This window comes from Chiloscyllium plagiosum, unplaced genomic scaffold (genome assembly GCF_037043375.1).
Source record: "Chiloscyllium plagiosum isolate Xiang-an unplaced genomic scaffold, Cpla_swu_hap1 HiC_scaffold_1, whole genome shotgun sequence".
Classification (NCBI taxonomy): domain Eukaryota; kingdom Metazoa; phylum Chordata; class Chondrichthyes; order Orectolobiformes; family Hemiscylliidae; genus Chiloscyllium; species Chiloscyllium plagiosum.
In genome coordinates this window covers 150,177,853-150,201,756 of record NW_028270139.1, presented here as the reverse complement: position 1 = coordinate 150,201,756, position 23,904 = coordinate 150,177,853, and the positions used below count along the sequence as shown (strand labels likewise).

Below are 23,904 nucleotides of genomic sequence, written 5' to 3'. Positions count from 1 at the left end.
TTGATCCCTTGACCTTGAGATCATTGTCATCCTTTCTCCAGTTTCTTATCCATACTTCCTCCCGCTGATGGGTGTTTCAAAGAATTGTGTCCTTTCATATAGGAGCTTCCTTCAAATCAGTTCCTTCTGAGCAAGGGTCTTTTATGTCTATGCTGCTTGAGGAAAGCCTTCAGGGTGTTTTCGAAACATTGCCTTTGTCCTGCTCTCGTTTGAGTACCATTCAACAGAATCGTGGCTGATCCGACATTCCTCACGCTCAGTTCCTTGCCCCTTCCCTTGATTCCCCAATGTCACACTCCCGAGACAGCAAGGGTGGGGGAGGGAATGAGCATTCACGCTATGTCTGAGCAGCCCTATGATTTACAAGTTCTGTTGTCAGTCGTAAAGGAATTCTGGGAGTTGTTGGGGCAGCTGCATGCTGGGAGTGAGGACACCGCTGACATCACGAGTCGATGTTGCCAAGTGGTGATTGAACAACTGGGTGCCTTGCTGTCAATCAGATGTAAATCTGAAGTGAGATCTTCACAGCTTTGTGATTGCTACTGAGGTAATTACCTCTGGTCACAAGTTAATGAGCTTCTATCAATCAGAGATGATGGCAAAATTATGAAAAGAAAGAATTGTGTTGTCGGTTGAAACATTGAAAATTAAATTCTGTGACTTGTTCATATTTTGTGTACACAGTATGTACATAACAGGTTGCGAAATGAAAGCATAAATAGCACCGATGGGAGAGAGCTGGGTAGATTAACAGCTGCCCTTATAGTCAGTCAGACCGTTGCTTCTGTACAGCAACGTCTTAGCTTTATTTAGCTCCTTTTATGTGGGAAACAAGATCGTTAGCAAAGAACATCTGGCAAAGAGCCACATAAAGAGACTTTGGACCAGATGACCAAATGCTTGCCCAAAAAGGTAGGTTTTAAGAAGCATTTCAACATAAAAGAAAGAAGTGCAGAGAGGTTTAGGGAGTGAGCTCCAGAGCTTAAGGCCTTGGTAGCTGAAGGAACAGCCTCAGACTGTGGGGTATTGAAATCCGGAGGGACCAGAATTACAGAGTGGTCAGTGGAATAATAAGAGTTAGGGAGGGGTGAGGCCATAGAGCAGTTTGAAAGACTCAGACGAAAATTTTAAATGTCAGGGGTCGTTGAATTGGGAGCCAGTGGAGGTCAGTGAGTACTAAGGGATGATTGACAATTGGGTCATGATGTGATTTTGGACCAGGGCAGCCAAATTTTGAAGGGTGCAAGGCAGGAGGATGGTCCAGGAGATCAGTTAAACAGAGCTTGAATTCTGAATCCTCCACTTCATTCTTCAACTTTTCATAGTCCACAAGCTAAAACAAAATAGTGTTTTCCTTTTCTTGTATTATCACATTCTGTTGTTCCACCCAATAAGGTAACACACATATTGGGAACTAATAGATAAAGCAAATACGTGAACGTAGAGAAAGTCCTTTTTATTTTGTGTTCGGATAATAACTTGTCATTTAATGATTATTATTTGAGGGGATTTTGGTTCTGCTGCTTGTCAAACTGTCAATTATAAATGCGAATTTTGAGGTTGAAAATTATAATACTGTAATTACTTCTTCCTGCAGACAAGATTTAAGTGGGTTTGTCTCTGAGTTTGATGTTGCTGTTTATTATTCACCTGAACACTTTGTTCTGAACTTCGACTGACTGATATGCAATCTATGGCCTCATTCGGCAGACAGTGCAGATGACTGTTTATATAACATGGCACTTAATATACACCTTCCTATGCAGACACAGACAATATGTGTCATATGTTTTCCGACCACCCACTATGATTGTTATCGGTAACAAATATCGGTTGGCTTTGGGAGAAGCGTTTTTTCAATGCAAGTACATCGATTCCAATTATGTAACTGGGCAAGCCAAGATATTGCCGCTAGGATTAAAACTAAGCAACACCTCAAGTCATCGTTATTTCAGAAAGAAATGCATGATTGGTACGTAGATACTGCTTTTCATGACTTGAAAACATCTGAAGTATCGAAATGTAGAAAATAGGAATAGGAGTAGGCCATTCGGCCCTTCGATCCTGCTCCACCATTCATTCTGATCATGGTTGATCATCCAACTCAATTGATCATCCTGCTCCAGCTTCTCACCATATTCTTTGATCTTTTTAATCATTACACCATGAGATCATGGGAGCAGAATCAGGCTATTTGGCCAATCACATCTGCTCCACCATTCAACCTTAGAGTCATAGATAGGGTCATAGAGATGTACAGCACGGAAACAGACCCTTCGGTCCAACTTGTCCAAGCCGACCAGATATCCCAACCCAATCTAGTCCCACCTGCCAGCACCCGGCCCATATCCCTCAAAACCCTTCCAATTCATATACACATCCAGATATGTTTTAAATGTTGCAATTGTACCAGCCTCCACCACATCCTCTGGCAGCTCATTCCATATACGTACCACCCTCTGCATGAAAAACTTGCCCCTTAGGTCTCTTTTATATCTTTCCCCTCTCACCCTAAACCTATGCCCTCTAGTTCTGGACTCCCCCACCCCAGGGAAAAGACTTTGTCTATTTATCCTATCCTTGCCCCTCATAGTTTTGTAAACCTCTATAAGCTCACCCCTCAGCCTCCAATGCTCCAGGGAAAACAGTCCCAGCCTGTTCAGCCTCTCCCTATAACTCAAATCCTTCAACCCTGGCAACATCCTTGTAAATCTTTTCTGAACCCTTTCAAGTTTAACAACATTTCTTGTCTCTCAATCCCATTCTCCTGCTTTCACCACATAACCCTTGATCCGCTTACTAATCAAGAACCCATTGATTTCTGTCTTAAATATGCTCGATGACTTAGCCTCCACAGCTGTCTGCAGCAATTGGTTCCATAGAGTCACCACAGTCCGGCTGAAGAAATTCCTCCTCATCTCAGTTCAGAGATTACATCCCTTTGCCCTGAGGCTATGTCTCCAGCGCCATGTCCACTCTATCCAGGCTTCTCAGTATTCAATCAGATCACCCTCATCTTTCTAGTCTCAATGGAGTACAGACCCAGAGTCCTCAACCACTCATACGACAAGTCCTTCACCTCGGGATCTTTCTTGTAAACCTCCTCAGGACCCTCTCCAACACCAGCACATGTTTCCTTTGATACAGGGTCCAAAACTGCTCAGACTATTTCAAACGTAGTCTGATCAGAGCCTTATACAGCCTCAGCAGTACATCTCGGCCCCTATCACAGAGTCATAGGTCCATGCTGAACAGAAGCCCAAACTGAACTAGTCCCACCTGCCTGCTCCTGGCACATATCTCTCCAAGCATTTCCTATTTGTGTTTCTATCCAAATGTCTTTTGTATTCTAGCCCTCTTGAAATGAATGCTAACATTGCATTTGCCTTCCTAATCGCCAGATGAACTTGTCCCTCTCAAGTCCCTTTATGCTTCATATTTCCAAAGTCTTTCCTTATTTAGAAAATAGTCTGCGCCTGATTTAATTAGCACTACCCTCTCCATTAAACTGAATCTAAAATTCAATCACATTATGACTGTTTCTGCCAAGGGCATCTTGACTGGGAGATCATTAATTAATCATGGGCAGCTTTAATTTTCATGTCAATTGGGAAAATCAAATTGGCAGAGGAAGAACTCTGATTGTATCTGGGACAGTGACCGAGAACAATATACTGTGAAGCCAACAAAGGATAAGACTATTTTGTATCTGGTGATGTGACTTGGAGAAGTTGCTCTTTCATTGTGTATGCTACTGCTAAAGAACCCCTTATTTACTAAAATTGAAGATATGAAATTATTCATTGACTTCAGGGAAGCTCTGGAATTCCTTCACATGACCTCATAGGAAAGCAGACCGACACAAAGTATGAATATATGATCAGGGAACAGGAGGAAACCATTCAGCTCCTCAAAACTTTAAAAAAAAATTATTTCTTCACTTCTGAGATGTGAGGCTGAGCCAGTATTTATTGTCCATCCCTGGATGCCCTTGAGTGTTGCAACTGAGAGGCTTGTTGGACTTGGATGAGTTTCCAGGAACTTCCCACCTACGTTCGGGACACCACCCATGGCCTTCACCACCTCCAAGATTTTTGTTTCCCCGGCCCCATACCCCTTTATCTTCACCATTGACATCCAGTCCCTGTACGCATCCATCTGCCATAACAAAGGTCTCCAAGCCCCGATTTCTTTCTCTCACACCGTCCCAACCAGTACCCTTCCACCAACACCCTCATCTGCCTGGCTGAACTCTCACCCTCAACAACTTCTCCTCCCACTTCCTCCAAACCAAACTAAAGGGATAGCCATGGGAATCCGCATGGGACCCAGCTATGCCTGCCTCTTTGTGGAACAGACCATTTTCCGCAGTTACATCGGCAGCACCCTCCACCTGTTCCTCTGCTATATCGATTACTTTATCAGCGCTACCTCGTGCTCCCACAAGGAGGTTGAGCAGTTCATCAACTTTACCAACACTTTCCACCCCAACCTCAAGTTCACCTGGACCATCTTAGACACCTCCCTCCCCTTCCTGGACCTCTCCATCACCATCTCCGGTGACCAAGAAATCACGGATATCTACTACAAGCCCAGTGACTCCCACAGCCACCTAGACAACACCTCCTCCCACCCTACCTCCTGTAAAAACACCATCCCTTATTCCCAATTCCTCTGCCTCCGCCCCCATCTGTTCCCAGGACAACCAATTCCAACTTAGAAAATCCAAGATTTCCTTCTTCTTCCAAGATCACAATTTCCCTTCCCATGTGGTCAACGAAGCCCTCCAGCACATCTCCTCGACTTCCCAGACCACTGCCCTTGAACCCCACACCTCCCATCGCAACAAGGACAGAACCCCCGGTCCTCATCTTCCACCCTACCAACATCCGCATACATCACATCATCCTCCACCACTTCCGTCACCAAATGGACCCCACTACCAGAGATATATTTCACGCCCCACTTCTATCAGTGTTCCAGAGAGACCATTCCCTCTGCAATTCCCTTGTCAAGTCCACGTTCCCCACCAGCCCACACGCAACTCCTGACACCTTCCCCTGTCACTGCAAGAATTGCAAAACCTGCACCCACACCACTCCCCTCACCTCCGTCCAAGGCCCCAAAGGATCCTTCCACATCCAACAGAAATTTACCTGTACCTCCACCAGCGTCATCTACTGCATCCGTTTCACCCAGTGTGGTCTCCCCTACATTGGGGACACAGGATGCCCTCTTATGGATCATTTTAGAGAATATCTCTGGGACACCCGCACCCACCAACCTCACCGCCCTGTGGCTGAACACTTCAACTTCCCCCTCCCATTCCATCAAGGATATGCAGGTCCTGGGTCTCCTCCAAGGCCAAACTGTTACCCCCCGACGCCTGGAGGAAGAACATTCCTTGGGATCCTCCAACCACATGGAATAAATGTGGATTTCAACAGCTTCCTCATTTCCCCTTCCCCTTCATTAACCCAGTCTCAAACCTCCAGCTTGGCACTGCCCTCCTGACCTGTCCAACACCTTTCCCATCTAGCCACTTCACAGTCCCCTCTAACCTATCACTTTCTCCTCTACCTTCATCTGCCTATTGCTTTGTCAGCTACCTTCCCCCTAACCTCACTACCTCCCCCCTATTTATCTCTCAGCTCCACAGCCCACAAGCCTCATTCCTGATGAACAGCTTATGCCCGAAATGTCAATTCTCCTGCTCCTCTGATACTGCCTGACCTGCTGTGCTTTTCCAGCACCACACTCTTGACTCCGATCTCCAGCATCTGCAGTCCTCACTCTCTCTTGGACTTGTATGTGTGTCTGGAATCAAATGCAGGTCAGATCCTGAAGGGCATGAGTAAACTAGATGGCCTTTTAACAACTATTCACAATTTCATGGTCATCAGTTGATGTTTAATTCCAGATATGTTTTAAAAATTGAATTCAAGTTCCACCCTTTGCCATGGTGAATGTAAGGGCCCAGAAGTTCACCCACTTTCTAGTCTTTTGAGAAGATCACATGACCATTACCTCCCCAGTTAAATGACTCTGCCATTTAATAAACTGATGCCTAATCAGATTATAATCTCAAATCCAAATTCCTGCCTTTAAGTTTTCCCTTCCTTTCATTACCAAGAATCTGTCCACTTTTCTCCCTTAAAGTATTTAAAATTCTGCTTGCCTAATCTCAAAGATTCAGGAGTTACTGGAAAAGCTCAGTAGGTCTGGCAACATCTGTGCAGAGAAATCAAAGTTAACGTTTCAGGTCCTTCGACCCTTCCTCAGAACTGCACAGTCCTTTGATTTCTCTGCACAAATGCTGCCACAGTTGCTGAGGTTTCCCAGCAACTTCTGTTCTTATTGCTGATTTACAATGTACACAGTTCTTTCAGTTTTTAATCAAAGATTCAGGAACCTTTGTGAGGAAATATTACACTTCATCTGGAGTGGTGTGATGGTTCAGTGGTTAGCATGCTGCCTCACAGCAATAGGGAGCTGGTTCAATTTCGGCCTCGGGCGACTGCTTGTGTGGAGTTTGCACATTCTCCCCGTGACTGTGTGGGTTTCCTCTGGATGCTCTGGTTTCCTCCCACAGTCCAAAGATGTGCACGTCAGGTGAATTGGCCATGCTAAATTGCCCATAGTGTTAGGTGCATTAATGAGGGATAAGATGTTGGGGAATAGGTCTGGGTGGGTTCTCTTCAGAGGGTTGGTGTGGACTTGTTGGGCTGAAGGGCCTGTTTCTGTACTTTAGGGAACGTAATCTAATGTCCGTTTTAAATGGGTGACCTTTATTTTTAAACGGTGACCCCCATTTCCAGACTCTTCTGTCTGGAATAGCCTGGGATCTTTTGTGTTTCAATTAAGTCACTTCTTTCTCTTCACTCCAACAGATGCAATTCTAGCCTGTTCAATCTGTCCTCAGCAGATGACCTGCCTCGTGCATGTATTATTCTGGCAAACCTTCTCTGAACTGCTTTTACTATGTCTCCTTCCTGTCTTAACTAAGGGGTCACAGCAGAGGAGAGGCCTTTCAGCCCATTGTATCTGTGCTGATTTATCTGCCCTAATGCTACTTTCCAGCAATTAGCCCATAGCCTTGACCCATACTGCGCACATTACCTGCTCATTTTCCATTTGATTGATGATATATGTCTGTTTCATAGAGCAGTACAGCACAGGAACAGCCCCTTCTGCCCATATGTCTGTGCCAACCACAATGCTGTTCTAAACTAATCCCATGTGCCTGTACATTGTCTGTATTCCTCTATTCCCTGCCTCTTCATGTGTCTGTACTAAATGCTATACTATCAGCTTCTACCACCTCTCCTGGCATAATGGTTTAAGCACCTACCACATGCTTTGCACATCTCCTTTAAAACTTCCCCCTCTCATCTTCAGCCTTAATATTTGATATGTCCAGGCGGGGAAGAAAGACTCTGACTATCCACCCTTTTTCAGACCCCTCACAATTTTGTACACTTCTATCAGGTCACCCCTCAGCCTTCAATGTTCCAGCAAAAACTATCCAACTTTGTCCAACCTTTCCTTACAGCCAATTTACTCCAACCCAGCCAACATCCTGGTCAACCTCTTCTGAGTTTTTGATTTATTATTGTCACATGTAACGAGATACAGTGAATAGTGTTGTTTTGCCTGATATGCTGACCAATCATACCTTATGTAAGTACGTCGGGATAATTAGAATAGTCTGTAGAATATAGTGTTACAGCTACTGAGAAGGTCAGAGAAAGACCAACTTGAATATAATAAGAGGTCTGTTCATAAGTCTGATAACAGCAGGGAAGAAGCTGTTCTTAAGTCATTTGGTATGTTTTTTCAAACTTTTGTACCTTCTGCCTGATGGAAGAGGTTGGAAGAGATTATAACCGGGTGGGAGGGGTCTTTGATTATGTTTGTTGCTTTCCCAAGGTAGCGGGAAGTGTAGACAGAGTTAATGGAAGGAAGGCTGGTGTATGTGATGGACTGGGCTGCATTCTCTCTCAATAATTTCTTTCAGCCTTGGACAGAGCTGTTGCCATACCCAAATGTGATGTATCCGATAGGATGCTTTCTATGGTGCATGTATAAAAATTGGTCAGAGTCATTGTGGACATGCGGAATTTCCTTAGCCTCCTGAGGGAGTACAGGCACTGCTGTGCTTTTCTGACTGTAACATCAACATGAATGGACCAGGCAGACTGTCGGTGATATTTACTTTCGGGAACCTGAAACTGTCAATCATCTCCCCCTCAGCACCATTGACACAGACAGGGGCGTATCCTCCACTCTACTTCCTGAGGTTGATGAACAACTCCTTCATTTTTCTGCTATTGAGGGAGAGATTGTTGTCTTTACACCATACCACTGAGCTGTCCACCTCTTTCCTGTACACTGGCTCATTATTGTTTGAGATCCAGCTGTGGTGTTATCAGCAAATTTGTAAATGGAGTTAGAACTGAATTTGGCCACACAGTCAGGAGTGTATGAGGGGTATAGTAAGGGGCTGAGTACATAGCCTTGTGGGGCACACATATTGCATATTATCATGGAGGAAGTATACCCTCTTCAAAGCCTCCACATCCTTCCTATAGTGTGGCATACAAAACTGCGCACAATGCTCCAAATGTGGCCGAGCTTGTTTTCTACAGTTGCAAATGATTTACCAACTTTTATACTCAACGATCTGTCCAATGAAGGCAAGCGTGATCTTTACCATATTATCCAGTTGTGTTCGGAGAAAGTGAGGACTGCAGATGCTAGAGTTAAGAGTCAAGAGTGTGGTGCTAGAAAAGCACAGCAGGTCAGGCAGCATCTGAGGACCAGGCGAATCAACGCTTCGGGCATAAGCCCTTCATCAGGAAGGGCTAATGTCTGAAATATTGATTCTCCTGCTCCTCGGATGCTGCCTGACCTGGTGTGCTTTTCCAGCACCACATTATCCAGTTGTGCTGCCATTGTCAAAAACCTATGGAGTTGCACTCTAAGATCCCTCTGTATATCGATGCTCCTATAGGTCCAGCCATTTACTGTATATTTTCCTGTTGCATTTAACCTCCCAAAGTGCATCACCTCACACTTGTTCAGATTAAACCCCATCTGCCATTTCCCTACCTAACTTTCCAACTGATACATATCCTGCTGCATTCTTTGACAACCTTCCTTGCTCTCCACAATTCCACTAATTTTCATATCATCTGCAAACTTACTCATCAGACCACCTATGTTTTCATCCAAATCACATATATAATATAAACAACAGACATTCCAGGACTGATCCTTGTGGAACACCATTGGTCACAGATCTGCAATCAAAAAAGCACCTCTCCACCTCTACCCTCTGTGTTCTACGAACAAGTTAATTTTGTATCCAATTTGCCAATGCACTGTGGATCCCATATGACTTAATCTTCTAGACCAACCTATCATGAGGGACTTTGTCAAATGCTTCAGTGAAGTCCAAGTAGACAGCATCCACTGCCCTATCTTCATCAATCATCTTTGTCACTTCCTCAAAAACCTCACTCAAGTTTGTGAGACAAGACCTCCCCTCCCTGCACAAAACCACGCTGACCTTCCCAATAAGTTCATTTTTTTCCAAATGTGAGTAAATCGTGTCCCTAGGAATCTTCTCCAACAATTTCCCTATAACGGATGTAAGGTTCACCAGCTGATAAAATTCCTGGCTTATCCCTGTTGCTCTTCTTAAACAAAGGAACAACATTATCTATTCTCCTGTGTAGTCTTGAAAGGGTTCAGAAAAAAATTACCTCCAGGGTTGGAGGTTTTGAGGGAAAAGCTGAACAGGCTGGGGTTATTTTCCCTGGAACGTCGGAGGCTTATGGGTAATCTTATAGAAGTTTATAAAATCATGAGGTGCCCTGACTATCCATGGAATAACTCGACTTCTCCATCTCCTTAACCCTCACTCATTTTGGGCACTCAATAAAACCTATTATCAACAAGGCTCTTGGTCATTGATTGTAATATTCTCAATGGGGTTCAGTGTCACAATTTGTTTGACAATGCTTTGATGATTTACTTTCATACATTTACCACATTAAAGGCACTATATAAATTATTGTTGAAATGTAGTTTGGGGCACAGTCCAGAACTAGAGGGTATAGGTTTAGGGTTGGAGGGGAAAGATTTAAACGGGACAACTTTTTCACTCAGAGGGTGGTGCATGAGCTGCCAGAGGAAGTGTGGTGGAGTGTAGTACAATTACAGCATTTAAAAGCATCTGGATGAGTATATGAATAGGAAGGATTTAGAGGGGTATGCACCAAGTGCTGGCAATTGTGGCTAGTTTAATTTAGGATATCTGGTCAGTCTGGACAAGTTGGACTGTTTCCATGCTGTACATCTCTATGATTCTATGTGAAGAACAATATAATTTAAGCCTATTTTCCTCTCTCTTTTTCTTAAACCCTAGTTCTTTTATGCCATGATTACGCGTCCCCACAACTCAACTTTGCCTCTTCTTGTTGAATTCATGTTTCTGTGGAGTCGCCTGTATGTACAGCAATGGGAATTGGAAACAAGAGTAGGCCATCCAGCCCCTCCAGCCTGTTCTAACACTCAATAAGATCAGAGCTGATCTCTTTGCATTCTGAGTTCTACACTCTTGTTCATCTCTGGTTACTTTTGATTCCCTTTATAGCGATCTGCCTCCAAAACCCTCGCCTCCACCACCTTCTCAAGCAGAGTTACAAAGTCAGAATATCCTTGAGAGAAAAAAAACCCTTCACATCTGAGCTAACAATTCATTTTAAAGCAGTGTCTCACCCACAAGGAGAAACACCTTCTCCATCTTCAGCCTGATGATTATTCAGGATGTTCAAAACTTCAATCAAATCACCCCTCACTCTTTTGTACTCCATTGAGAGTAAACCGATCAATCCTTGGAAAACAACCCACTCGTTCCAGGTATCAATACAGTTAGAAAAAAAATCAAAGGACTGTGGATGCTAGAAATCAGAAGCAAAAACAGAAATTGCTGGAAAAGCTCAGCAGCTCGAGCAGCATCCGTGGAGAGAAGGCAGAGTGAGCGTTTCGGATCCAGTGACCCTTCTTCAGAGCTGATTGTAGCTAAGGAAAAGTTGTTCTTTATATTAAAGGTAGAGTAAGGGGGAGGGAGGAGGAGTAAACAATGGGTGGAGATAGAGCCCAGAGAGAGAGAAAAACAAATTGCAAAGGAATGGTTAAAGGTCAGCCTCGGGGAATCAATTCAGAAGTCACATGACACCAGGTTATAGTCCAACAGTTTATTTGAAATCATAAGCTTTCGGAGTGTTACTCCTTTGTCAGGAGAAGTCAGACTTCACTTGACGAAGAAGCAGCGCTACAAAAGCTTGTGATTTCAAATAAACCTGTTGCACTATAACCAGGTGTCATGTGACTCCTGACTTTGTCTACTCCAGTCCAACACCGGCACCTCCACATCACGGGGGAATGAATAGTTGCTAATGGTGACCGTCAATGGCTGACAATGGGTTGTTTGAGATAGCAGCCCATGTGATCACAAGGCCTAGTGTCTGAGCGTTTGGAGTAAGGATGTGGAAAGGCAAGGGAAATGCAACAGAGTTAACCACCACCAGCATATCTACAACATTTATATTGGTTATTCAACAGCTCCATTCTGACCTCAGACATGTTAATGTCCTGCCTACATTTCCAGCTTGCTCACATAACTCAGTTTCCCCCTCCAATTAACTATGTGTTCATCCCCATGAGCATTCTGAATTTGATCATTATCTTGCCTTGCATGCTTTCCCAGGACCACATCTCTTCCTTGCCCTGAGGAGATGGGGTAGACTGAAATATTGAGAATAGGGATCTGCTTTGTGGCAAGGCTGAGGGAAGACAGAGAGTAAAAAATATGTCAGTGAAACAGCTAGAATGGTCCTTTTTTGTGCTAAACACAAGAATATGTGGGAAAGTTGAAGGTGAAATAAGTCACTGAGGACCACATTGCTGTAAAAGTGTTGGAGCCACTGTTTAATTCAATGTTCTTTTCAGTTCATGGAAACATAGAGAATTGGAGGAGGAGTAGACCATTCACTCTTCATACTTGCTCCACCACTCACTATGATCATGGTTAATCATCCACTGAATAGACTGTTCCTGTGTTTTTCTCAGATCATTCAATCCCTTTAGTCCCAAGTGCCATATCCAACTCCATCTTGAAAATATGGCCTCAATTGCTTTTTGTGGTAGAAAGATCCACAGGCTCACCATTTGCTAGGAGAAAACATTTCTCATCATCTCAGTTCCAAATGGCCTACTCCATATCTTTAACATCCAGGATGTCAATAGACTCTATAAAGATGAGACTAAGTAGAAAGGAGACTAAGTTGGCTGTGAGGAAATTTTCATGAGAGATGCCCAAGCAATCATAATTATTCTAATTCCCTTAGCTATTAAAGGAACCATAACGTGCAAGCAGTCCAACAATGTTTGGTAACTACTTTAATCAACAACAAACAAAATTCTTGAAAGGGAACGATTTAACAGGAGAGTTCAGCATCTCGGAAAATCCATGTATCATTTCATTACTGAGTTGTACAGATTAGTAGAAAACTGTGTTGGTGGAGTTTAGAAGGCAGAATTTCTAAGAGCAGATTTGCTGTTGGAATTAATGAGTCTTTGTCAGATGTATTACAGTCCAAAGAAGATCTGACTTTGAACTAAACTATTCAAATAGTGCATGAGCAGAAACCAGGCAGACTCACAATAAAATCTTGAGAGAAGAAGAACAATTTTATCACAACAGATTCAAGGATTTTTAAAATTCATTCATGCTTTGTGGACATTGCTGGCTAAGTCAACATATGTTGTCCATCCTTAGTTATCCAGAGAACAGTTATGAGAGACATGTAGACTGGACCAATATGTCAGAATACGCTCAGTTGGCTGGACAGATCGATAGCAATGGCATGGATTCAATCCCACACTGATGTGGTTACCATGAAGGATTCTCTTTCTCAACCCCTCCTCTCCTTCTTGCCTGAGATGTGATTATCCTCAGGTTAAACTCATGAGAGAGCAGTCCCATTGTCCAGTACGACTATGCCAACTTTTACCTTGTTTGTCCTAATTGATACTGGAAAGGTTGAATCAGTTTCAGTTATTTAAGGGTTTAATTTAAAAGTAAAAGCAAATAGGAATCACAGACATTATGAGTGTGATAGCATTGGCCTTGGTGAAATACAGACAATGGGGGAGGTAATGGCTGAGTGCTATTATTGCTAGACTATTAATCCAGAAACATTGTTAATGTTCCTGGGACCTGGTTTCAAATCCTGCCATGGCAGATGGTAGAGTTTGAATTCAATAAAGATCTGGAATTAAGAGTGTAATGATGACCATAAATTCACTGTCAATTATTGTGAAAGACCTGCCTGGTTAATCAGTCCCCCATTTGGCAAGGAAATCTGCCATCCTTACCTGTTCTGGCCTACATATGACTCCTGACCCACAGCAATGTGTTTGACTCTCAACTGGTCTCTGGGAAATTAGGAATGGGTAATAAATACTGGCCGAGCTAGTGACATCCACATCTCAAGAGTAAATAAAATGTGGGAAAATAGTGCAAATGTGGGAATTACACATATAACGTTATAACATTTTGCATCAAACTGGGAAATGTCTTTACCCACCAGAGTTGGTTTCACAGTTTATGGTGATAAGACTCAACCTTCTTGCATATATATGATCATTTGACTTGATTCCTGAGTCCTCTATCTACTTAATCAGTTGTGTGATAACAAGACCTACAGAACCTTTTCCTTCCCTAACGGTAATTAAATATAGTCTAAATGCTCAGTTGACTGAATGGCTAGTTTGCAATGTAGAGTGATGCCAACAGTATGGGTTCAATTCCCACACCAGCTGAGGCTACCATGAAGGAGTCTTCTTCTGAAACTCTTCCCTCACCTGAGGTGTATTCAGTGGTTTTTGTCAAAAATGGTTGAGCATACTCATAGGTAGTGATTACAGGTAATTTTGGGATAAAGTGTGTTTCAGCAGTGCGATTTCATACAATGTCGCTGAAGAATTAGGGAACAGTATTTTCTAGAACGCTTACCTCTGTCCACAATAGTGTGATTCCAGTGCGGATGGCTTTGCGTGCTTCGTTCTGTGCGTGTGCTGATGTCATCTGCTGGGAGAGCAGCTTTCTGTGAGAGGTGCTGCACAGAGAGCAACTTTCTTACATTTTTGAAATAATTATGTTTTCAATCTTCATTCAGGCTGTGCTATAAATTGTATTAGGCTTTTGGGTGACTTTTGAGCGATCGTGAGTGATTTTGTTGCTGGTCTGCCCCTAACCCCACTTTTCCCACAGCCCCCATTATTTCTATGAAGTGATTTTCTACTAAGCAAGGTTTCACTGAAACGCAACTATGGCATTATGGGAGAACTACCAGTATAGTCCTAAATGAATTTTGACAGCAGCTTTCAAAGACTTTGTTAGGGAGTATTCTCCTTTTTAAATGAGAATCTTTTCCTTACTTTGGTGACCCTTCTTCATGAAATAAAAGTTCAACAGGGATTCTTGTTTGATTTGTCTTCTGAAGTAAATAAGAGAGGGAAGTGACAGTGTCCTTCTGTATGAAACAGCCCATATATCTTTAGCTGCTCCCGAATGAGTGACGTTGTGCTGTTCCTATTAAATAGACTGCTATGACAGGTTGGAGGAGTGCACTGGTTTCCTTTTAGACTCACTCCTTCTCTAGTTATAAAAAATGTTACATTTAACCAGAGTTGTGATGTGGCCAACTGTGGAGCAGCACAGTGACTCAGTGGTTAGCTTTGCTGCCTCACAGCACCAGGGACCTGGGTTTGATTCCAGCTTCTGGCAAATGTGTGGAGATTGCATGTTCTCTCCATATCAGTGTGTGTTGCCTCTGCATGTTCTGGCCTCCTCCCACAGTCTGAAGGTGTGTTGGTTAGGTAGATTGGCCATGATAATCTATGCTATAGTGTCCAGGGAGGTGCAGGATGGATTAGTCATGGGGAAATATAGGGTAGGTGAGTGGGATACTCTTTAGAAGTGGGCAGAATGGCCTGCTTCCACTTTGTAAGAATTCTATATTTCATGCATGTAGAAAATGGGGCCAGACTTAGGTCATGTGACCCCTTGAATTTGCTGTGCCATCCAATGTGATCATGGCTGGTCATTGAGCTTGTTAACCTTACCCTGCCCTCCTCCCATATCCCATGATCCCTTTAGCCCCAAGCCTATATCTATCATTAGAAACAAATCAGCCAGGTTTCTTCCATCAAAGACAAGCCAGTTTATTACAAATTAAACTTAGTCAAATATGAAAAGGTTCTTGACACAAGACATTTTACACTTTGCGATAATAGATATAACGATAGATGGAATGACAGACAAACGATTAGTCCCAGGACAATTGCAAATGTGACACTGTTGTTTCAGAAAGGGGAAAGGTAGAATTCAGAAAACTATATCAAAAGTGGGAAAAGTAGTGGAGTCATCATTCAAGATAAGGTAAATATGCAGTTAGAGAAAATAAGCTAATACTAGGCAGTTGGCATGACCTTGTCTGGGACAAGTCACATCTGACAAATTTAATGGAGTTCTTTGATGAGGTGACACAGGCAGTGGATGAGGGTAGTGCTGTGGATATTGTATATTTGGACTTTCAGAAAACACTTGATATGCTGACATTTGGCAGCTTGGTTAGTAAATTAGAAATGTTTGGGATTGATGGGACCTTGGCAGCATGGATTAGCAGTTAGCTAAAAGACAGAAAACAGAGGGTAGGTGCAAAAACAGAAACTACTGGGAAAATTCAGCAAGGCTGGCAGCATCTGCAGAGAGAAAGCAGATTTAAGCAGTTTTTAAGCTTCTTCAGAACTCAGAGCTCCAGCTAGGGGTCACTGCTTTAAAATGAGGGGTCATTCTTATGGGACAGAAATGAGGAGAATTCCTTTTCTCTCTCAGAGGGTTACATAGCTTTAGAATTTGCTGTTTCAGAACGCAGTGGAGATGGCGTAATTGAATATTTTTAAGACAGGGAAGGATAGATTCTTAGGCAGTGAAAGTGGGGTTAGCAGGGTTACAGGGGGTTGATGGGAATGTGGAATTTGAAACACCAGCAATCCCAACCTGATGTTATTGAATGGTGTAGCAGGCTCAAGAGTGCGAATAGCCCATATCTGCTCCTATTTGGTTTATTCAATATCATAAACGGAGCTGGCATGAAGAAATTCAGTTACATGGAGTCAGGTTTGTGCAAAATGGTTTGTGTCCCCCTCAAAAAGTGGGTTGTAATATGAGAGGCGCTGTACGCACACCAAGTGAAATTCGATGCGAAGGCTTCATGAGTCTGGAATTTGCTGGGAAGTGTAATGCAGTGAAGCGTTCAGTGAAAACAGATTATCACCAGCCAGTTTGTCAGCCCCTTTACTCGAATGGCAATCGGTGAGAGAGCAGGGATAGTCTTGATCACTGGCTGATGAACGCATCGCAGTATATGCATTATCATCTTTTGCTTCTGCACAAAGAAGCTGGGACAAATTGCAAATGACATGAGGGGCCTCTTTTTTTAAAGGATGACAGAGCTTCATTAGAAAAAGAATGGATGGCATTAGCATATGTATGACCCCAGTGCTCCCAAACAATGCAGTGCTTTCCCGAAGCTGAGGCAATAAAATAAAGGGCATTTATTTCGGCTATGGGATTGGCACAGTGCTGGTGAGATGGTGGGGGGGGGGGGAGTGGCTGGGAAGAAGGATCGTAACTTTAAGTTATTTAATAGACTATAAGACAGCTTTAAGGATTGTTTTGCAGCTCTCTTTCTCATCTGTGGTACTGTACAATCATAGAATCCCCATTGTGTGGAAACAGGCCATTTGGCCCAACAAGTCCACACTGTCTCTCCAAAGAGAATCCCATCCAGATTTACATATCTACCCTATGAGTAGCACAGTGGTTAGCACTGCTGCCTCAAAGCACCAGGGACTTGAGTTCAATTCCTACCTCGAGTGCCTGTCTGTGTGCAGTTCGCACTTTCTCCCTGTGTCTCTGTGGGTTTCCTCCTAAAATGTGCAGGGTTAGATGTTAGGTGCATCATTCAGAGTGAAATGGGTCTGGGTGGGTTACTCTTTGGAAGATCAGTGTGGACTTGTTGGGCTAAAGGGCCCCTTTCCACACTGTAGGGAATCTAATCCCTGTAATTTTGCATTTCCCATGGCTAATCCACCTGACCTATATATCCCTGGGCAATTTAGCATGGCCAATCCACCTGACCTGCACATCTGTGAACTGTAGGAGGAAACCCACGCAGACACAGGGAGAATGTGCAAACCCCACAGACCCGAGGCTGGAATTGAACCCAGGTCCCCAGCGCTGTGAAACAGCAGTACTAAGCACTCTGTAGACATTTTGTGACATCGTCATCGCTTGCCTTCCCACCTAGTTTTGTCTCATGTGCAAACTTGGCTATGGAACATTCATTTTCCTCATCCAAGTCATAGCGATATACATTGTAAATAATTGTGACCGCAGCAGTGATCCCTTTGGCACTCCCCTCGTTGCCAACCTGAAAATACCATGATGTGGAGCTGCCAGTGTTGGATTGTGTGGTCAAAGTCAGAAGTCACACAACCAAGTTATATTCCAACAGGTTTATTTGAAATCACAAGCTTCACCTGATGAAAGGGGCAGCGCTCCAAAAGCTTGTGATTTCAAATAAACCTGTTGGACTGTAACCTGGTATCATGCAACTTCTCCCTTTATCCCAATTCTATATCTTCTATTAGTTAGCTCCTCCTGCATCCATTAAATGATTCACTTCTGATGCCATGGGCTCTTATCTTACTAAGTTGCCTTAAATGCAGTACCTTATTAAATGCCTTTTGGTACACTTTCATCTATCCTTGTTACCGCCTCAAAGAATTCTAATACATTTATCTAATAATTTCGATTTCCCTTTCATCAAGCCATGCTTGACAAATTTAGTATTCTTCTCTGATGAGGTAACAATCAGGAGAGACAGGTAGAAGTAGTCCATGTACATTTCCCCCCTCTTCCTTTACCTTCTCCACCCTGCAACTCCCACAACTGTACAGAACAATATGGAACCTCTGTTGAATTTCAGCCCTTCTGCAAACTCTGTCTTCTACAGTGTTGTAAATGCTCCCTTACACTAACAGCTCTACCCCAGAACGTCAGAGCCAGCATAAATAAGCAAGGGAGTCACACTCAGGTTCTTACTGAAGGAGGGTAAGAAAATTATAGATGCATTTTGGAGATATTGAGTAAGTAATGCGAGGATGAGAAGAATAGATGGATATGCTGAGAGGGGGAAATGAAATTGGGCAGAAGGAGCATTGTGAGGAGCAGAACTCCCATCATGGACCAGTTAAACCAAAAGACCATGCTCTGTAGGTCAATTCCTCTGTCTCCCTGCTATAGGAAAGCTGTTGTTAAACTTGAAAGGCCTCAGAAACGTTTTATGAGGATGTTGGAGGGTTTGAGCTATAGGGAGAGGCTGAGTAGGCTGGGCTGTTTTCCAGGAGAAAGTGAGGACTGCAGATGCTGGAGATCAGAGTCGAGAGTGTGGTGCTGGAAAAGCACAGCAGGTCAGGTAGGATCTGAGGAGCAGGAGAATTAACGTTTCGGGCAAACGCCCTTCATCAGGAATAAGGCTGGGAGCCTCAGGAGTAGAGAGACAAATGGGAGGGGGATGGGGCTGGGGGGGAAGGTAATGAAAGTGTGATAGGTGGATAGAGGTGGGAGTAATGGCGATAGGTCAGAGAGGAGGGTGGAACGGATAGGTGGGAAAGAAGATTGACAAGTAGAATAGTTCATGAGGGCAGAGCTGAATTGGAAGGTTGGAATTGGGAATAAGGTGAGGGGACAGGAAATGAGGCAACTGGTGAAATCCACATTGATCCCATGTGGTTGCAGGGTCCCAAGGCAGAAGATAAGGCATTCTTCCTCCAGGCATCGGGTGGTGAGGGTATGGCGATGGAGGAGGCCAGGATCAGTGTATCCTTGGCGGAGTGGGAGGGGGAATTGAAGTGTTAGGCCACTGGACGGTGGAGTTGGTTGGTGCAGGTGTCCTGGAGATGTTGTCTGAAGCGCTCTGCAAGTAGGCGTCCAGTCTACCCAATGTTGAGAAGACCGCATCGAGAGCCATGGATACAGTAAATGTGGAAGTGCGGGTGAAACTCTGATGGATGTGAAAGGCTCCTTGGACAGAGGTGATTGGAGAGGTGTGGACAATTTGGCAATTCCTGCAGTGGCAGGAGAAGGTGCCGGGGATGATGGTGGGTGGGTGGTGGGTAGCGTGGACCTGACAAGAGAATCGAGGAGGTAATGGTCTTTATGGAAAGCAGATAGGGGAGGGGAGGGAAACACATGTCTGGTGGTGGGGTCCATTTGTAGGTGGTGGAAATGGCGAAAGATAATGTGATGTATCCGGAAACCAGTGGGGTGGAAGGTGAGGACCTGGGGGTTCTGTCCTTGTTGCAGTTGGAGGGTGTGGTTCAAGGGCAGAAGTGCGGGAAGTGGATGAGATGTGCTGGAGGAAGTGGGAGGATTCAAAAGAGAAATTGGGGTTATTTTCCCTGGAGAGTCAAAGGCTGAGGGGTGACCTCATAGAGGTTTATAAAATCATGAGGGGCATGGATAGGGTAAATAGACAAGATATTTTTCCCAGAGTCGGAGAGTCCAAAACTAGAAGGCGAGAGGTGAAAGATTTAAAAGGGAACTAAAAGGCAACTTTTTCACGCAGAGGGTGGTGCATGTTTGGAATGAGCTGTCAAAGCAAGTGGTGGAGACAAAAAAACTACAGATGCTGGAATTCTAAATACACAGGCAGGAGGCTGGAAGACCACAGCAAGCCAGGCAACATCAGGAGGTGGAGAAGCTGATGTTTCAGGTGTAACCCTTCTTCAGGACTGGAGGTAAGTTTGGGAGGAGCTGCAGAAAAAGGGGGTGGCGACGGCAGGGTGGTGAAGTGGGGCTAGGTGAAGACACGCAGAGGGTGTGACCTGGTTGGTCAATGGAAACAATAAATCCAGTTGGTGGCAGGGAGCAGTGGAGGGGATGAGGACGGACTGGGAAAGGAGTCAGGGGATGGGGAGATTGAAATTGGAGAACTCAATGTTAAGCCCTCCAGGATGTAGGATGCTCAGGCGGGAGATGAGGTGTTGCTCCTCCAATTTGCACTGTGGTTCATTTTGGCAATGGAGGAGGCCAATGATGGTCATGTTGGAAAGGGAGTGGTTGGAGGAATTGAAATGGGCGGTGACTGGGAGGTCCGGTTTGCCCCTGTGGGCCTGGCTGAGATACTCGGTGAACCGTTCCCTCAGTTTACCCTCAGACACCCCAATGTAGAGAAGACCACATCTCTATGACTCTAAGAATCCTAGGTCATTGTGATATGAAGGGGAAGTTTTGTGACACAGTGGACAGTGTCTTTTCCTCTGAACCAGACATTTTGAGTTCAAGTCCCACTCCAGGAATTAATAATCAAAGGAGAGTGCATTTATAAAGTGACCCAACTAGTAGAGTATGAACTTGCAAACCCTTGCAGCAAAACTGATATTGGGCAGTATGAGGATCTTCAGGTGGGCAACACTGAAAACAAAGTGGCAAATCACTGCAGTATTTTGCCAAGTATAATCATGGACCACAGTACAGGTCAACAACACTCTGGAAGGGAATGGTATCTGATGTGAGGAAGGGAAAAAAATATGAAGGGTCTGGACAAGAGGATTAGGAATTGAGATGAATAAAATAGAACTGACATGGCCAGCAAAACCTCAGAGTGGGAAGAATGGCTCCTCCTGTTTCTATGACACAAATTATAATGTGAAAGTGAATCAGATTCAGGCAACCCAGCTTCTTGCCTATTGGGAGGATGTAACCAACAAGCATTAAGCTAAAGGAATCTGAGCTCTAAGGGTCTTTTGTGCTGGCTGAACGTCTTGCTTCTTTTAATCCAAGCTATCAGTTACCGAGAATCCAGTAAATCCCTCTCTAAACCCTTTGAATAGCAACCAAAGACTTCTCCTTTTGTCAGCCCCGTCCTGCTGGTTTTGTAAATAAAACAGGACGTTATCTGCAAAGTACAAACCCTTAGCTAAGAGCAACAATAAACAGTGTTCCCATACTCTGGAGCCACTCGACATCATGGCTATAGCGATGGCATAGTGTCCAGGCTGTCCTCAGTGCAATTATGTCACACGGACCATTACAAAGTTCTCATGTCAACACTTTGTCAATGCACAATCCACAATACATCGCAAGTGACTGTTCAATTAAAGGAAACAAAGACTTATATATACCAAAGACTGGTATAATTACAACATTTAAAAGGCATCTGGATGGGAATATGAATAGGAAGGGTTGAGAGGGATATGGGCCAAATACTGGCAAATGGGACTAAATGCATTTAGGATATGTAATCGGCATGGACGAGTTGGACTGAAGGGTCTGTTTCCATGCTATACATCCCTATGACTCTATGAATCCGTATGCAGGTTAGGTGAATTGGCCATGGGAAATGCAGGGTTACATGAATAGGGTAGGGGGTTCGGTCTAGGTGGGTTGTTCCTCGGAGAGTCTGCTTTCACACTTTAGAGATTCAACGAAACTTTTAATCAGTGCTTTACTTCTGGAGTCATTCAGGTTCTGACTAACAACTTACACAAAGCCCAATCACAGAATTTTTGAAAACTTCTAGAACTGACAAACATGGAACTCTCTTTCCTGAAGAAGGACTCATGCCCTTGGATGCTGTCTGACCTGCTGCGCTTTTCCAGTAACACATTTTCAACTCTTATCCATGCACCAATCATACCCAAAAGCCCAAAAGTGGGGTTTGACCAGATCGGAATCTTAGCAGCGGTGCTTTGAAGATCTTCTAGACTAAAGAAGATGATCTACTCCAAAATATTCGGGTGAGGGCTCTGCCAAGTCAAGGCCATTTTTAATATGACAGTCCCAACCTGGTGAAAACGTGTAGCTGCAGAGAGTCACCATTTCAGAAGTGCTCCTTTTGATCCTGCCCATTACAAGCCTTCCTGCCCCCACTAATTAGATATTTGTGTTATGATACAGTGAATTGTTCTCCTTTAAATAGGATTAGGAAGGGCCATCACTGACTGATTAGATCTAATCAACATCAATTGCTGTCCTTGGACAAGCTACTTCTCATTGGGAAGCTTGACATCAAAAGAGTGATGGATATGGATGGGGGTGGGGGTGTTGCAATTGGGATTGCATCCTGCACTTCCAGAACTCCACAGAAGGAAAACAGGATGGATTAGGATGAGTGAAGTTTATCTTTTAAGCAAAACCTGCATAGCAGGAATGGCGAGGTGGGTATGAAACACTGAAAGCAGTATTTTAAATAAAGCTCTATAATGCTTTCTCCATAACACTCTTAATCCACCTACTCCTTTTGAAGTCACTCGACATAGCCATGAGCAGTGTGCTCTTGGCTCAGGGCAGAGGACTGCACAATCTTGCTCAGCAAGTCTTCTGCAATTTGAAGAAGGAAACACCATGGCTGCGGGCAATGTCGAAATAAAAGAGAAATGAGTTAAAGGCTCCCCTTCCACCTGGCTTTTAAATTGTTTAAAATCTGATTTGGGTTTGGTTCCAGAACCCACTCCCTTCCAAACACTCCTGCGCCCCACCCAAACAATCATATTTACCTTATGATCTGTCTTGGTCATGTTTGAGAGAAATCTGCTGCTCATTGTGTACGTCACATTTTGGTCAGAAAGCAAGACTCTTTACAAAATGTGTCAACATGGGTCCTGTAGCACCCAAACAGAACTCAGTAGAAGAGTCCTGACTAAAATTTTTTTAAAAACTGTTGCAATCAAAGAATATTATAGAATGCACATTAACTTTGTGCAGTCTTGACTAGATGCCATTTGGAATACTGTGAACATTTCTGACTTCTATATTATAACAAGGAGAGAAAGGCTTCAGAGAAGGCACAAAAAGGACTTACCAGAATGATTCCAGAAATAAGAGAATGGATTTAATATCTCAGGCAGAGAAAAGACTGAGATTTAGCAAGTTTTAGAAAGTTTTAAGATGAATTGTTTTGCCTTCGTCATCTCTAGACTCCAGTCTGCCAGTACACAACCACCTGATGAAGAAGCAGCACTCCGAACACTAGTGCTTCCAAATAGATCTGTTGGACTATAATCTGGTGTTGTGTGATTTTTAACTTAATACACTTCTGGCTAATTTCCCTTTAAGTTCAGTAAACTCAAGGCATTTAAAATTCTACTGTTTGTGTCTTAATTGTTTCATGATTTGGACAAAATGTCTTGTGTGGCAACAGCCATGCAACATAAATTCCAGGCAACAACCATCCCCAACAAGAGGGAAGCTAACTATCATTCCTTAACTTGCTGAATTCCCCACTACCAACATCCTGGAGGGTCATCATTGGCCAGAAACCGAAGAGCACCAGCTGTTAATACAATGGTTACAAAAGCAGGTCAGAGGTTAAGAATCCTGCAGAGACTAACTCACCTCCTTTCCCCCCAAAGCTTGCCCACAATCTACAATGCACAAATTGGGAATGTAATGGAGTACTCTCCACTTGTCTGGACGGGTACAGCTCTAACAACATTCAAGAAGATTGATACCATCTGGGACAAAGCAGCATCTTCACTGTTACCGTATCCACCCCTTTCAGTATTTAGTCTATCCGCCATCCTTGCACTGTGGCAGCAGTATGCACCATCTATAAGATGTGCAACAACTCATCAAGGCTCCTTCGATATCACCTTCCCAAGTCCACAACCCCTACCACCAAGAAGGACAAGAGAATTCATGTAAGATAAAAGCATCACCGGTAAGATCTCTTCCAAGCTACACACCTTTTTGGAACCAGA

At 43.7% G+C, this 23,904-nt stretch overlaps 1 long non-coding RNA gene across 1 annotated transcript in view; it reads left to right on the top strand.

The window, feature by feature from the left end:
- Positions 1 to 781: 781 nt before the first annotated feature.
- The window catches only part of LOC122555239 (uncharacterized), a 48,353-nt gene continuing 25,230 nt past the window's right edge, over positions 782 to 23,904 (top strand). The window contains exon 1 of the long non-coding RNA XR_006313215.2: positions 782 to 912. This is a non-coding gene — a long non-coding RNA (uncharacterized LOC122555239). The remainder of the gene's footprint in view (positions 913 to 23,904) is intronic.